Source organism: Copadichromis virginalis, linkage group LG7 (assembly GCF_057382275.1).
Source record: "Copadichromis virginalis isolate Kocher_CV1m ecotype Utaka linkage group LG7, C_Virginalis_male_GT1.1, whole genome shotgun sequence".
Classification (NCBI taxonomy): Eukaryota; Metazoa; Chordata; class Actinopteri; order Cichliformes; family Cichlidae; genus Copadichromis; species Copadichromis virginalis.
Window position 1 is genome coordinate 19,314,319 of NC_140624.1, and position 12,922 is coordinate 19,327,240.

Genomic DNA, 12,922 nt, shown 5'->3' on the forward strand with positions numbered 1-12,922 from the left:
TGTTCAATTAGAACCAAGTATTTGAGTTGATGATTGTAATTTTTGTTGTACAATCTTGTAATTTGTGTTTCAACAATATTTTGATTAATGTTTTGTTTCCGTTACAATTATACTTTAATGTATAATATTGTAAAGGAAACAAAACATCAATCAAAACATTACTCTCTTTTTTTATTCGGGCTACTTAAATTTATTTTGGGCTACCAAAAACTGAAGAGTCCCTGCCCAAAGGGCTACCAGGGATTTTGAAATTTTGCGAGCCCTGAATCACAAAGACACACTTGATGTATTTTAATCAGAGAAAGGAGAAACAGGACATGATCATGCATAGTGTTGGTCTTTATAACAAAGGTGACAGACTTGGTTGTTTGATATAAGGATGACAAAAACAGCAGGAAACAAGAGGAGGACTTATCCATCTACTGCCTGTCTCATTATTAGTGGTTTATAAAGGATGAGAGCTCTTTAAGGACAAACTTCAGCACAGCATGGTTGAGTCCGCGCCCTCAACACAGTTCGCGGGCCAAATATTTGGTCAACACTCTGCTCGGCGTTTCCTAAAACGTTTAAATACGTTTGGCTTCACACCGAAAAACAGACCCAGCTTCGGCAGAAACCTAAACTAACTAACCGACCAAAGAGCCGCGTTAAGTGGGGATATCACTAACATCATGTAACTTAGCCGAGGGTTCGCTAAATGTGACTTTTTAAGACTTTTGATTATGCTAACATTTGTTCCGCTGTATAGTTGAAGTGAGATAAAAGCCCAGTACTTACTTTCGAGTTTATATCTGGACCGCGTCGCTTCGACCGTCCGCCATTTTTCTTAAACCTTTGACTCGCAATGAATCCTGGGATATAGTGGGCCAACTCAAATCTGCTGCTGCGCAGCTGTGAGCGTGGGCTAGGGGCTATATCCGTGTGCGCGTGCGTTCTTTGTGACGTCACTGGCAGATCAAAGGAATTCGCTTTTGCTTTGATCTGTCAGCCACGTCACAGGCAGCTAAACCCTTAAATAGGAGCTCTCAGACAGACAAATCACTGCTCATCTGTTTGCAAATGTTCAACAGTCGGCGTTCTCTAAAACAAGAAAATTCTCACACCTTTCTTCTCAAAAGAAGAAAATCTCATTTTATTGATACGATAATGGCAACACACAGCGAAAATGAGATTTCAATCGTGGTCATAGCAGACCATATTATGCCACCTTATCAACAGGTGCTTTGAAAGGCTCTCTGAAGTTCAGTGGAGCATGATCAAAAATGACACATGCTACTCCGGCGTCCGAGCGGTGCTCGCTGATATGATTTGTGAAATCATTCAGATCGCCTCTAGCAGAATCCTGAAAGTAGCCCTTCCTATTATTCAGGATTGCATGACGAGGGAAGAGCCTTTAGATGCGGGAAAAATAATCCCGTTCCTTGGAGACTCGATTTCAGCCGCCAGCGCTCTTAATGTCCCAAAACAGCGACACGAGAGCGCTGACGAGCTGACACGGATGGTTGAGGAAGGGATCTCCGAAAAGCTCAGCAATTGAATTCATTACAAAAAGCCCCAATCTCCCGCAAGACCCCGCCGTTTATGTTAGCGGGAAATGTAGTAATATTGAAAAGCTGCACCGCATGGTTTGTCACGCTGCCTCGTGCCTTAAAATGCATGTAGCACGTAAGCTGCGCTGCCAGTGCCTGTCAAGAGGGTCTGATTCCAGTACAGAAAGTATGGATTCAAAGATGCCATTGCAACTAGCAATCGCAGAGATTTCTGCAATTTTGTCATCAAGCAGCTCAGATGGAGCGATGACAGAAAAAGATGAGGATGAGGAAAAAATGGAGATCCCACAAGAATCAGTTCTAACAGAACAAGACAAAATAACATCAACTGCAGACAGCCAAAGTATCTGAGCTCCAACCCCAGTAGAAGTGGTTGCAGCTGACATCTTAAATGAGATACTTGGGAACATGCATTCAAGCAGTGAAGAGCTCTGTGAGAGATGTAGCTTACCCAAACCTGCCTTTACTGCAGGATTAATTATCAACAAGGTGAGAGACGACTTCTCTAAATGTTTGCCATCCACCTCACACTCCGGGCTCAAAGCGCGCAAACACCGCTTTTCCATGTTTGCGAAAAAACAGTTTGAAAAACTGCAAAAAGAGCTGAGACAAGTAATAAAGACAAACAGGAAATTTGTTGTTTGTCTACAAAACGTGTAAGTTCCACAAGTATAAACAGTGTCCTCCGATTAAAGTATGGTTTTCAGTCCCCGTTTCAGTCGAGCCCCTTCCCGAAACACACTTCGCTACATACGTTCTTCTCCAGTTGAATTTGACACCATTAGATCAGAGGTTTGACAAGTTAACAAAGAAAGAAGAACACTTCATCATCCATAAAACATTGGAAGACTGTTTGATCTACTTATGACAGGTCGACTTTATCAAATTCCTGAGCCTCTAATGGGTAGAGCCCTCTCCGACACAGTCATCTCCAGGACTCCACAACCAGCACATGACTCAAACTGTCCCTTTTCTGCTGAAGTCCTCTATGTCTTCGTAGAATACGCAGTAGAAAAGTTTTTACAAAAGCTTTTACTCTGGGTGGAGAACGAGGGCAAAGATCAAATGATTGAGGACAAGGTTTCTGTGGCGATGGATGACATTCAGAACTTTATTAAAAGAACAAGGACCCCAACATAGGAAACAAGCACAGATTCAGATGGCAGTGGTAAAGAATCTGTTCCATCACCTCAAACACCAAAATCTGGGAGCATGTCTCCCAAAAAATTCTCTGCCAGCGTTTCAGGCTCTCTCAAAGATTCCTCTTTAAAGTCAGAGATGAGTTCTGTGTCAGGGTCATCTTCTGATGTTGAGAAGAATTCCAGTCAGTTCGTGTTCTCGCTCTTCCTGAGAGTCATCACCAAATCTAAAACTGACACTCAGCACTGGGTTGCCAGGACCGCTGCATCTACTAAAAAAGAACTAGACACGGTACTACACCGTCTGAAAGATCTGATACAGCCTGAACTCAGCAGCACAGAGTCCGCCACAAGTCTGACAAATAACAAGGAAAAGTTCATGAAGAAAATAGCCAAATACCTCATCAAGGAGTTTGGCTCCCCAGACAATGTCTTAAAGGTTGCGATGGCAAATGATTTGTCTTTTGATGAGGCTCTGATAAGGCATATAACAATCAGGCTCCAAATCATCCCCATTCCTCCAAAACAAGTCCAAAATTTCCAGGTTTTTTTTTCCTACTGTGGGAAAAGCTCTGCGAAAACCCTTTAGGTGATTCATTAAAGCCAGCAATGATTAACATAACCATTCTGGCTTTTCCCCACTGCCCTGCTTCTTTTAATATCTTGAAGCAGAATCTTAGCACCAAGTCAAAAATTGAAAGCATCACCATCAAATTTTATGATCTGCCCTCAAATCCAAATTTTAACAACTGTAATTCAGGCCATCTCGTCTCCATTTTAATTCCCCCACCCCAAACCGGTTGCAGCGATGGCCGCCCTTTCTGAGCCCGGTTCCGTTGGAAGTTTCCTCCTGGTAATGTCTCCTAGTATTTGGTCAGAGGGGTGATCATTTGATTGTTGGGGCTCTCTGTAGTACTGTATGGTTTTGACCTTACACTACAAACAGGGAGGAGACTTTGTGATTTGGGGCTTGATTTTTAAAATATCTAATTCGGCGTGAAATAAAAAAAAAATCCAAATTAAAAATACATCCAAACTTTGTGTTTTTCCTCTGTTGTCAAATATGTAGAAAGTGTTGCACGTGCGATTTTAGTAAATTTGCATCAAGATGCCAACATGTGTCTGTTTGTGCTTATTTTTAATTCTAGATGTAGACCTGCCATCTGAAAATTAGCACCTAGCCCACTTTGAATGATTTCTTTATTTCACATTTTTATTTCACTTACCTTGTAGAGCCGTGGTTCTCAAACTTTTTTTGCTAGGCCCCGTTTTGGCTACGTCCACATGTACACAGTAACTGTGTGTGTATGTAAGCATGTACAAACTGCAGATAATAAGATTAACAACAACAGTATTTTGCCTATATCCTCCATTGTAGAAATTAATCTCATGTAAATAATAACGTGGGGGCATACCGCCACGTAAAAAGAGGCGCACACTTTGACGTTGGGTGACAAAATCTCTGTTTACCTCGTCCATATGTAAATGCAAAAACGGACTTTTCGAAAATCTCCATCCTGGCAGGAGTTTTTTAAAAAAATCTCAGTTTTCAGTGATCAAAAACGCCGTTTATGTGCAGACGAAAGGCACAAACGCATAGAAAAATCTGCCTTTTCAAAAATACCCGTGTACGTGTGGATGTAGCCTTGTTTTACAAGAACATTTTCGCCCCCTCCCGACACAAACACATCCTCCAACCACACACACACATATTTTGTTTTCAAACTCCATTGCAGTTTATTTCACACCTCAAACCTTTTGTAAACAATTCAACAAATAAAAGTTAACTACAGTAAATTACAGGTTGCAATAAAATAAATTACTTCCTCCTTTAAATAACAGAAAAACCTGTGTAAGAATATTCAACACTGTCTGTGAAGGTTCTCAGTCATCCAGGTCATCGTAGTCAAAGGACTTCTTTAAAGAAGTCCAGACGCTTTTCTTTGCAAGCTTAAAAAAGTTCATTTACCTGTTATTACCACACACCAAATCCGGTTGTTGGTACTTGCTGGCTTGTGTAGCCACTAGGTAACAAAAGTTCAACACTGCCCCTAGCATCCTGGAGCACTTCTGTTGTCTTTTGTACGTGTTTTGAGTTTTTATGTGCGTCTGAGTTTTTACGTGTTTTGGAGTTTGTGCGTGCTTCGGAGTTTGTACGTGTTTTTGAGTTTTACGTGTTTTGGAGTTTGTACGTGCTTCAGGGTTCGTACGTGATTTGAAGTTTGTATGTGCTTTGTCTGTAGGGGCCACCGTAAATATACTTTTATTTATTCACGCCACATAAAATGTAATAAATAAATCATATAATACAAAAATCAACTATTCACATTTCAACTTTTAACTATTTAAATTTTCAGCTTTTTCCTTTTATAAATTTAAAGTGAAACAACACAAAACACTGCAAACCACAACACAATTAAATATAAATTATAATGTGAAAACAAAAAGAACATGCATATTCTCTGTCATATGGACCTGCATGACTAACTTTCTGAATGCAACTGAAAATAGTTGTGGCTGATTACTATCCGATTGTTAAGTGATGACGTGACGAATCCTACTTCCGGGCCTAAAGTAGTCTGCATTTAATATGGCTTTTGTGTTGTTAACATGTTTAATGTTATGTATTTTCTTCTATTTAATCTCAAAAAGCTCCTAAAACAGTCAGTGATCACTGTTGACCTCCCTCGGCTTTTATTACCGCTAATCATTTATTTAAGCTCAGTTTTTAAAACCTTAGGATGTAACTACAGCCCAGCCCATGCAGCAGTATATGAATGACTAACCTCGTATTGTGGATGAATTATCTCAGTTGTTCTCCTGGCTAAAGTTTGGTCATTTTACAGCATCCTGCCATGCGATTACATTTGTTCCTGACCAGTGTTGGTCAAGTTACTTGAAAAAAGTAATCAGTAACTAATTACCGATTACTCCCCCAAAAAAGTAATCCCGTTACTTTACTGATTACTTATTTTCAAAAGTAATTAATTACTTAGTTACTTTTTAAAAACACGATTTACAACCTGAATAGGTGATAAAGCGATAGATCTTTCAGCCCAATTCTACTTTTTCTGCATAATCCATCATACAAAATGTAATCAAATGGAAAAGTCTCTTTTTAAAACTTGTTTTATTAGTTTTAACCTTTTAAACTTTATGCATCAAGCAAAAATTAAATTATATGCAACATTCTCTGACTGGAAGAAATTTGTTTAACATTTAAACCTATTTTCTGCACATTCCAGCACATAAAATATTTTTTTTGTGTGTGTTTACACTCACTCTTTCAAATAGATGCAAGTAAAACACAGCAGAAAATAAATAACATCAAAGACTAGTGGTCCTGTTGCTCTATTTTCACCTGTAAAGCAGGAGTGGCATAGGCGGAGGTTTACCCTGGTGAAGGTGTGCCGCAGCGGTCAGTGGAAGAATCCGCGAGTTTCTCTGTGAGTTGCCCATTACGTCGTAGCGCACTCGGTGCTTGCTTGGAAATTTGGGGGGGGGGGTTTGCTTTAAAAAGAAGTTTTCTTCCCACGCACAACGGACACTAATGTTTTTGTCACTTTTTATGGAATCAAACTCAAAATAAGGTCTGTCATTTGTAAACTGGTTTTTGCTGTCTCCAGATAAGTCAGGAATATTTTGCTGACTCATTTTAAAAATAACGGTTATTTAGTTTTAAGCTTTCCATTTTTTTAATGTTAAAATAATTTTTGCTATGATACCACCAGTTTTTCCCTCCAGTGGCCAGACCAGTTTTCATAGATACAGCTGTGACTGCTAGCTAGCTAGCTAGCTAATTAGCGAAAGTCAGCAATGTAGATAACAGGGAAAAGTGAAAACTTCATGGTTCTACTAATGTATAGAGAGAAAAAAAATTATTGGAGGACTTTAATAAACACTATAATAATACCTATGTTCACTTTAAGGGGTTTCAGGCAAAGTTACACTGCCCTAGTTTAAACCTCAGCCCTTTTTGGCTGATGCTAACAAATGCTAATGTTAGCCTTCGATTTACGCTGCTAAAGTAAAGACTTTTAGCCAGCTGACCAGGATAATTAATTTGGTGGTGAACAGACTACCGTGATAATATTATTTAAGTTTAGTTTCACCTCAGCACATGTATCATTATGCCCATGTTGCTGCAATTTTGTAGAAATGTTTAGTTAATATTTGCAGACACATTTTCCCTGTAACTAGGTTTTTACTCCAACATTTGTTAAAAAATGTAATTTATGAAATACTGAGCAGCATTTCTAGTATGTGGAATATTGTTGTCACCCCGTTGTGCTAATGTGATTAAAAAATAATAATTATGACTAAATAAATAGATAATCAGAATTAGAATCAGAAAAACTTTATTAATCCCGAAGGAAATTAATAAAGTTTCCTTTGCGACAAAAATACACAACATGAGGTGAGAGGAGGATAAAAAAAACTCCACCCAGAGTGAGCTCAGGGAACGGAAAAGTGAAAACTTCATGGTTCTACTAATATATAGAGAAAAAATAAATTATTTTAGGACTCTAATAAGTACTATAACTATAAAATGCATTTTGTGAAAATTATGTGAATGCTGATAGCTGAATGTTTTGAGCTGAAATGAAATAATTGCTGAATGTTAAGTCAAAATTTTTGAATGAGCTGGAAAATACAGAATTTTCACCTGAAAACAAAAGTGCAGAACTGTTGAAAGCTGACACAGAAGAAGTTTAAAAATAGCTGAACGTGTTTAAAATGGAGATGAGAAAAAGCTGAGTAATGACAAAAGAAAATTTAGAGTCAGAAAACATCTGATTGAATATTAAAAGTTCATATTCTTTGAATCACTGAATGACTCAAATGTGATCCCTCTACTTGGATCCACACAGTTCAAAAAGTTTACATCTCCTAGCTTTGAAACACACGCTGTTGTAAAGAGAACAACAATGGCTGAGTTTTGAGGGTAAAATGATGGCTAGAGTAGAGCAAACACTGTGCACACAGCAGCAGTTGAAACAAATGTTTTTAAGATGAATCTTGGGAGAGTGGCAGACAGCTCATAGACCCTGTGCACGAGAAAATGCTAACTTCCTGTTCTAAGAACGGATGTAGAGTTGTACATTTCCAGTAGCTTTATTTTACGGTCAATCGCTACTGCGAAGATGGACTCCAAAATCATGTCCAAAACACGAAAACGGAAAGATCACACATTAAGTTACAAAGAGCAGAAGGTGGGAACACTCACCATTACTGTGTCATAAAAAAAATCAAATGATCAATTTTGACGTTTGAAGAGTGTAAATTGATTGGATGTTTACATCACTTAACACAAACAGAACTGCATTACAAAATCAGAAGGCACATCGTCCACATTCAGAAGCACATCTCTGTATAGTGACAGTTCTTATGATTTAAACATGCAAATGTTCAGCATTCAAACTACAGGTGAACAATAGTCAGATGTTTCCCCCATTATGTCGATATCAGCCAGTCAAGTACACACCTACACAGCATATCAACAAACCGTGGAAAAAAAAAACACAGAAAAAAATTAATGAATGATTGCTGGTAATGGTCTCTATATATGTATGGCGTTATTTTTGTGCCACTATTCTGAGCGCATGTAAAAAAAAAAGGTTTGCAGCTGCAAGTGTTGTATTTAAAGGAAAAATTTATTTTGAGCGAAAAAAAGCTGAATTTGAGTGAACAAAATTCATTCCTGCGTGCAAAAAATGTATTTCGGTGTTTGCTATTATCCATACACATACACAATAGCAGCCCCTCTCACTCAGTTTTTGCATTTGCGCTCGCTCTCAACGTGTTGCTTGCGCTCTCAAATTCAAATTTTATTTGTCACGTACACAGTCATACACAGTACGATATGTAGTGAAATGCTTGGACAACTGCTCGTGACCTAAAGAAAACAAAAAAGGAAAAGGCTATGAATAAGATAGGAAATAAATATGAAAAATTAAAAAGGGTAAATTTAACTAGGAAGGAATAAAATATAAATTAAGGTTAAAAATGAAATAACTGTACAACACAAATTAGAATGAAGGGTAAATTTAACTGGGAAAGAATAAGATAAAATATATAAATTAAAGTTGAAAATAAAATAACTGTACAACAAAATACACAATATAGAACTATATAAGAATGTATGAAGAAATATAAATAAACATAATATTTGTCGTCAGCAAACTTGATGATGGTGGTGGAGCTGGTAGTGGCCACACAGTCATATGTGTACAAAGAGTACAGCAGGGGGCTCAGAACACACCCCTGGGGGGCTCCAGTGCTGAGAGTGGTGGAGGCTGAGACATGTCCGCCCATCCTTACGGCCTGTGGTCTGCCAGTTAGGAAGTTGGAGATCCACTGACACATAGATGAGCTGAGTCCCAGATGCTCCAGCTTGGTGGTGAGTGTGGAGGGAATTATGGTGTTAAATGCAGAGCTGTAGTCTATGAAGAGCATTTTAACATAATTCCCCTTTCTAGTGTCCAAGTGAGTGAGTGATGTGTGGAGGAGATGAGAGATGGCATCGTCTGTGGAACGATTTGGACGGTAAGCGAACTGTAGTGGGTCCAGTGTGTCTGGTAGTGAAGAAATGATGAAGTCTCTGACCAGGCGTTCAAAACACTTCATCACTACTGAGGTGAGGGCTACAGGGCGATAGTCATTGAGAGAAGCAGGGTGGGGTTTCTTGGGGACAGGAACAATGATGGACTCTTTGAAGCATGTGGGGATCACCGACTGAGATAAAGAGATGTTGAATATCTCAGTGAACACAGGAGCTAGCTGGTATGCGCAGTCTCTTAGGATACGACCTGGGATGCCGTCTGGTCCTGCTGCTTTCCTGGTGTTCACTCTTTTGAAGGCTCTCCTTACTTCATGCTCGGAGATGACGAGCACGTTTCCGGTGCTGGCAGTATCTTCCTGTCTGCAGCCGTTAGCGCCGCTAACACTGGCATTGTTGGAGTCCTTAGCTGCAGCCTCGAAGCAAGCATAGAAAGTCTTTAGCTCGTCTGCCAGAGTCACGGCCGCGTTCGTCATACCGGTTGTTGGTGCTTTATAGTCCGTTATTGTCCTTAGTCCCCGCCACAGGCTCCTAGAGTCACTCTGTTGGAGTTGTGACTCTAGTTTCCTCCCGTAGCGCTGCTTCGCCTCTTTCACCGCCCTCCGCACATTATATGACGCGGCTTTGTACGGGTCCATGTCCCCCGTCGTGAGTCCCGTGTTGTAGGCAGCGGTGCGGGATCTCAGAGCGTCGCGGATGGTTTTATCCACCCACGGCTTCTGGTTGGGAAACATTGTGATAGTCTTTGTCTCCATGGTATCATCCGCTAGTTTCCCGATGAATCCCACAACCGCTTCCGTAAACACGTTGACATCATCATCGGAGCTGTTTCTGAACATGCCCCAGTCTGCGTCATCGAGTGCGTCCTGTAACGCGGCCACCGATTGATCCGTCCAGCGCGCGACCTTCCTCTGAACCGGAACTTCCTGTTTCAGCCTTTGTTTTTATTTTTGCGTCACAATAAGCGTCCCGGTGTTGTGTCTAGTGCTGTGTGAGTGCCTCATGCAGCTTGCATAAGGCGGTGACCGTGTCCGCTTATTGTGGAATATAAACGGCACTTATAATGACCGATGTAAATTCCCGAGGTAGATAAAAAGGACGACACATGATGGACAGTAGTTCCAGATTTGGTGTGCAGGAGCGTGTGAGAGGAACAACGTTCGCACTGTTGCACCAGTTGTTGTTCACCATTAAACACACGCCGCCTCCCCTTGACTTCCCCGAGTCCCGTGTCCTGTCCATGCAGTGAACCGAGAAGAACTCGGCCGGCTGGATGGCGTGGTCCGGCACCGCGGGGTTCAGCCATGTCTCGGTGAAGCAGAGGAGATTGCAGTCCCGAATGTCTCTCTGGAACTTTACCCTGGCCCTGAGGTCGTCAAGCTTATTCTCCAGTGACTGGACGTTGGCGAGCAGGATGCTAGGCAGAGGTGTGCGGTGTGCACGAGCTCTCAGCCTGTTCGTGACGCCGGCTCGCTTCCCTCTAGGCCGCCGCTTCCCTTTGTTCTCCCTCAAGATCTCACTCGGCCAGCTCGGATCCAGAGTTAAAAACTTCGAATTGTGAGTACATTGTATACCAATAGAAACAAGAGTGTCACTGTCATACCTAATGTACCCAATGGTGATGATTTTGCCGATTTAGAAACGCTGAAAACTAACTTAAAAAACAAAGACAAAGAAAAAGTGGTCGGAGCAGTCGTGACGGCAGCCGACCTCACCGGCGCCATCTTAACGCTCTCAACATTTCTGCCCGTGCGCGCTCAACTCTTTCTCTACACAGTTATATTTGTGCCACAAAACCAGCTAATCACTGTTCTGGTCTCCAATCAGCTCGAAATGACGAAATGCAATATCCCAGAATCCATTTCGTCCAAAACTCAAACGAGGCAGTGGCGGAGGAACACAGAGTGGCGGAGTTTGAAATATTACTCTTTCTGGGTCACAAAATAAACTTATAAGGTATTTTCATGCGAGAATGGTGCTGTGTAAACTTCAAATATCTGCTCGATTCATCAACACATCACATATTTGCATAAGTGCTCTAACGTTTTCTGAGATGCCTGTTAGCCTCCGAGCACTCTCTCCTGTACAGTACAAAATCGCTACATCGATCGCCAGCAGTGTGACTCTGAAGTGCTGTACTGTATGTTTGTACGTTTTTTCCCCAACAAACGCAACAATGTCGACGAAACGTTTTGCACCGTCAAAGGCACCTGTGGTAGGACCAAAAAGGCAGAGGAAGATAACTATTGCACAAAAAATTGGACTTATGATTCATTGATTCATTAATGTTGAATTCTCTGGCAGCTGCTCTATTCTCATGTTCTGTACCTGAAAACAAGGTTTGATCTTTGGTTTCATTCTATAATACTGGACTTATTTTTCTACAAAGGTTTGAACTTTGAGAGTGTTTAAACAAGAGAGAAAGTGTGAAAATGTTCGTGCGAGTCTAAGAAAAGTGTGTAGGGGGTTTTGTACAGCCTTAAAACATCTAAAATAATTGTAAAAAATAAAGTTGGTTACTTTGCGGATTTCACCTATCGCTGGTTATTTTCAGAATATAACACCTCCGATAAACGAGGGACCACTGTATACAAATACTGAGAAATATAAAATTTGAATACTTTCTCTCTTTTGCTCTGTTGCGCAGGGGAAAAAATATCGACAAGACGGTGAACATCATCTACAGATATATTCGGAGGAGACTGTGCATTGGTGGCATTTATGAAAGAACCATAACATCTATTACAATAATAATAACATTAGATGAAAGAGGACAACAATGGCTAAGTTTTTCTAAGTTGAACGGTATTGAAGGAGATAGCGACCAAAAAATATACGGAAGATGAAAAGTAGAAGAACAATACTGTGGATGCTTAATCAGCATCCACACTAATTATTGAAGGTCTGTGTAAAGATGTCATCTGATCCATAGATGGAGACATATCACACACGATTCTGGGAGCCTGTTCAGTCTGTTTTTCCTGCTCTTATCTTACAAGAAGGATGCAAGGGAGAAAAAACGGAAGTACAAGGGTCAGAGAGGTGATCTAATTAATGCAATTGAAATATTAGAACACCGTAAATGCTGAGTTTAAGTAAGGATACAATTTTATGATGTCATTTAGCTACATAGCTACAATCTATAAAATGTAAAAATAATGTAAATTTAATGGAATCAGGTTAAAAGAAATGTGCTTGGTTGATATACATTCAGTTTACACCAAACATGTTGTCATTGATGATTATTACTTTGAATAAATAAACCGTTGACTTTATATGTTTCAGGTGAAGTTTACTCAAGATTTTTGTATAATGAAGAAACTTTTTTGTGTGGTGTCATTAAAAATGGCCCAGTTGCTCATTCATAATGCTGTAAAATAAGTCTTTTGTTTTATAACCAAGTATTCCTTAAGAAAACAGGCGTCACTGCAGGACTATTGCTGTGATTCAAAATAGAAGTAAGGTGACAGGAGTAAGAAAGAGGAAGAGAGGATAAGTTATGAAACCATAAACAGTTTTGTTATGTTTGTTTTACTCTTTATGGGGAAGTTGAGAAGTCTTATTCGAAAGTAGCAACTCTCTGTATGACTGTAAACGATAGCTATCTCTGAAAAGCTTTGACATTTATTTTCTTGATTTGTTGATAATTACAAAATAAAAAAATGTTCACAAAA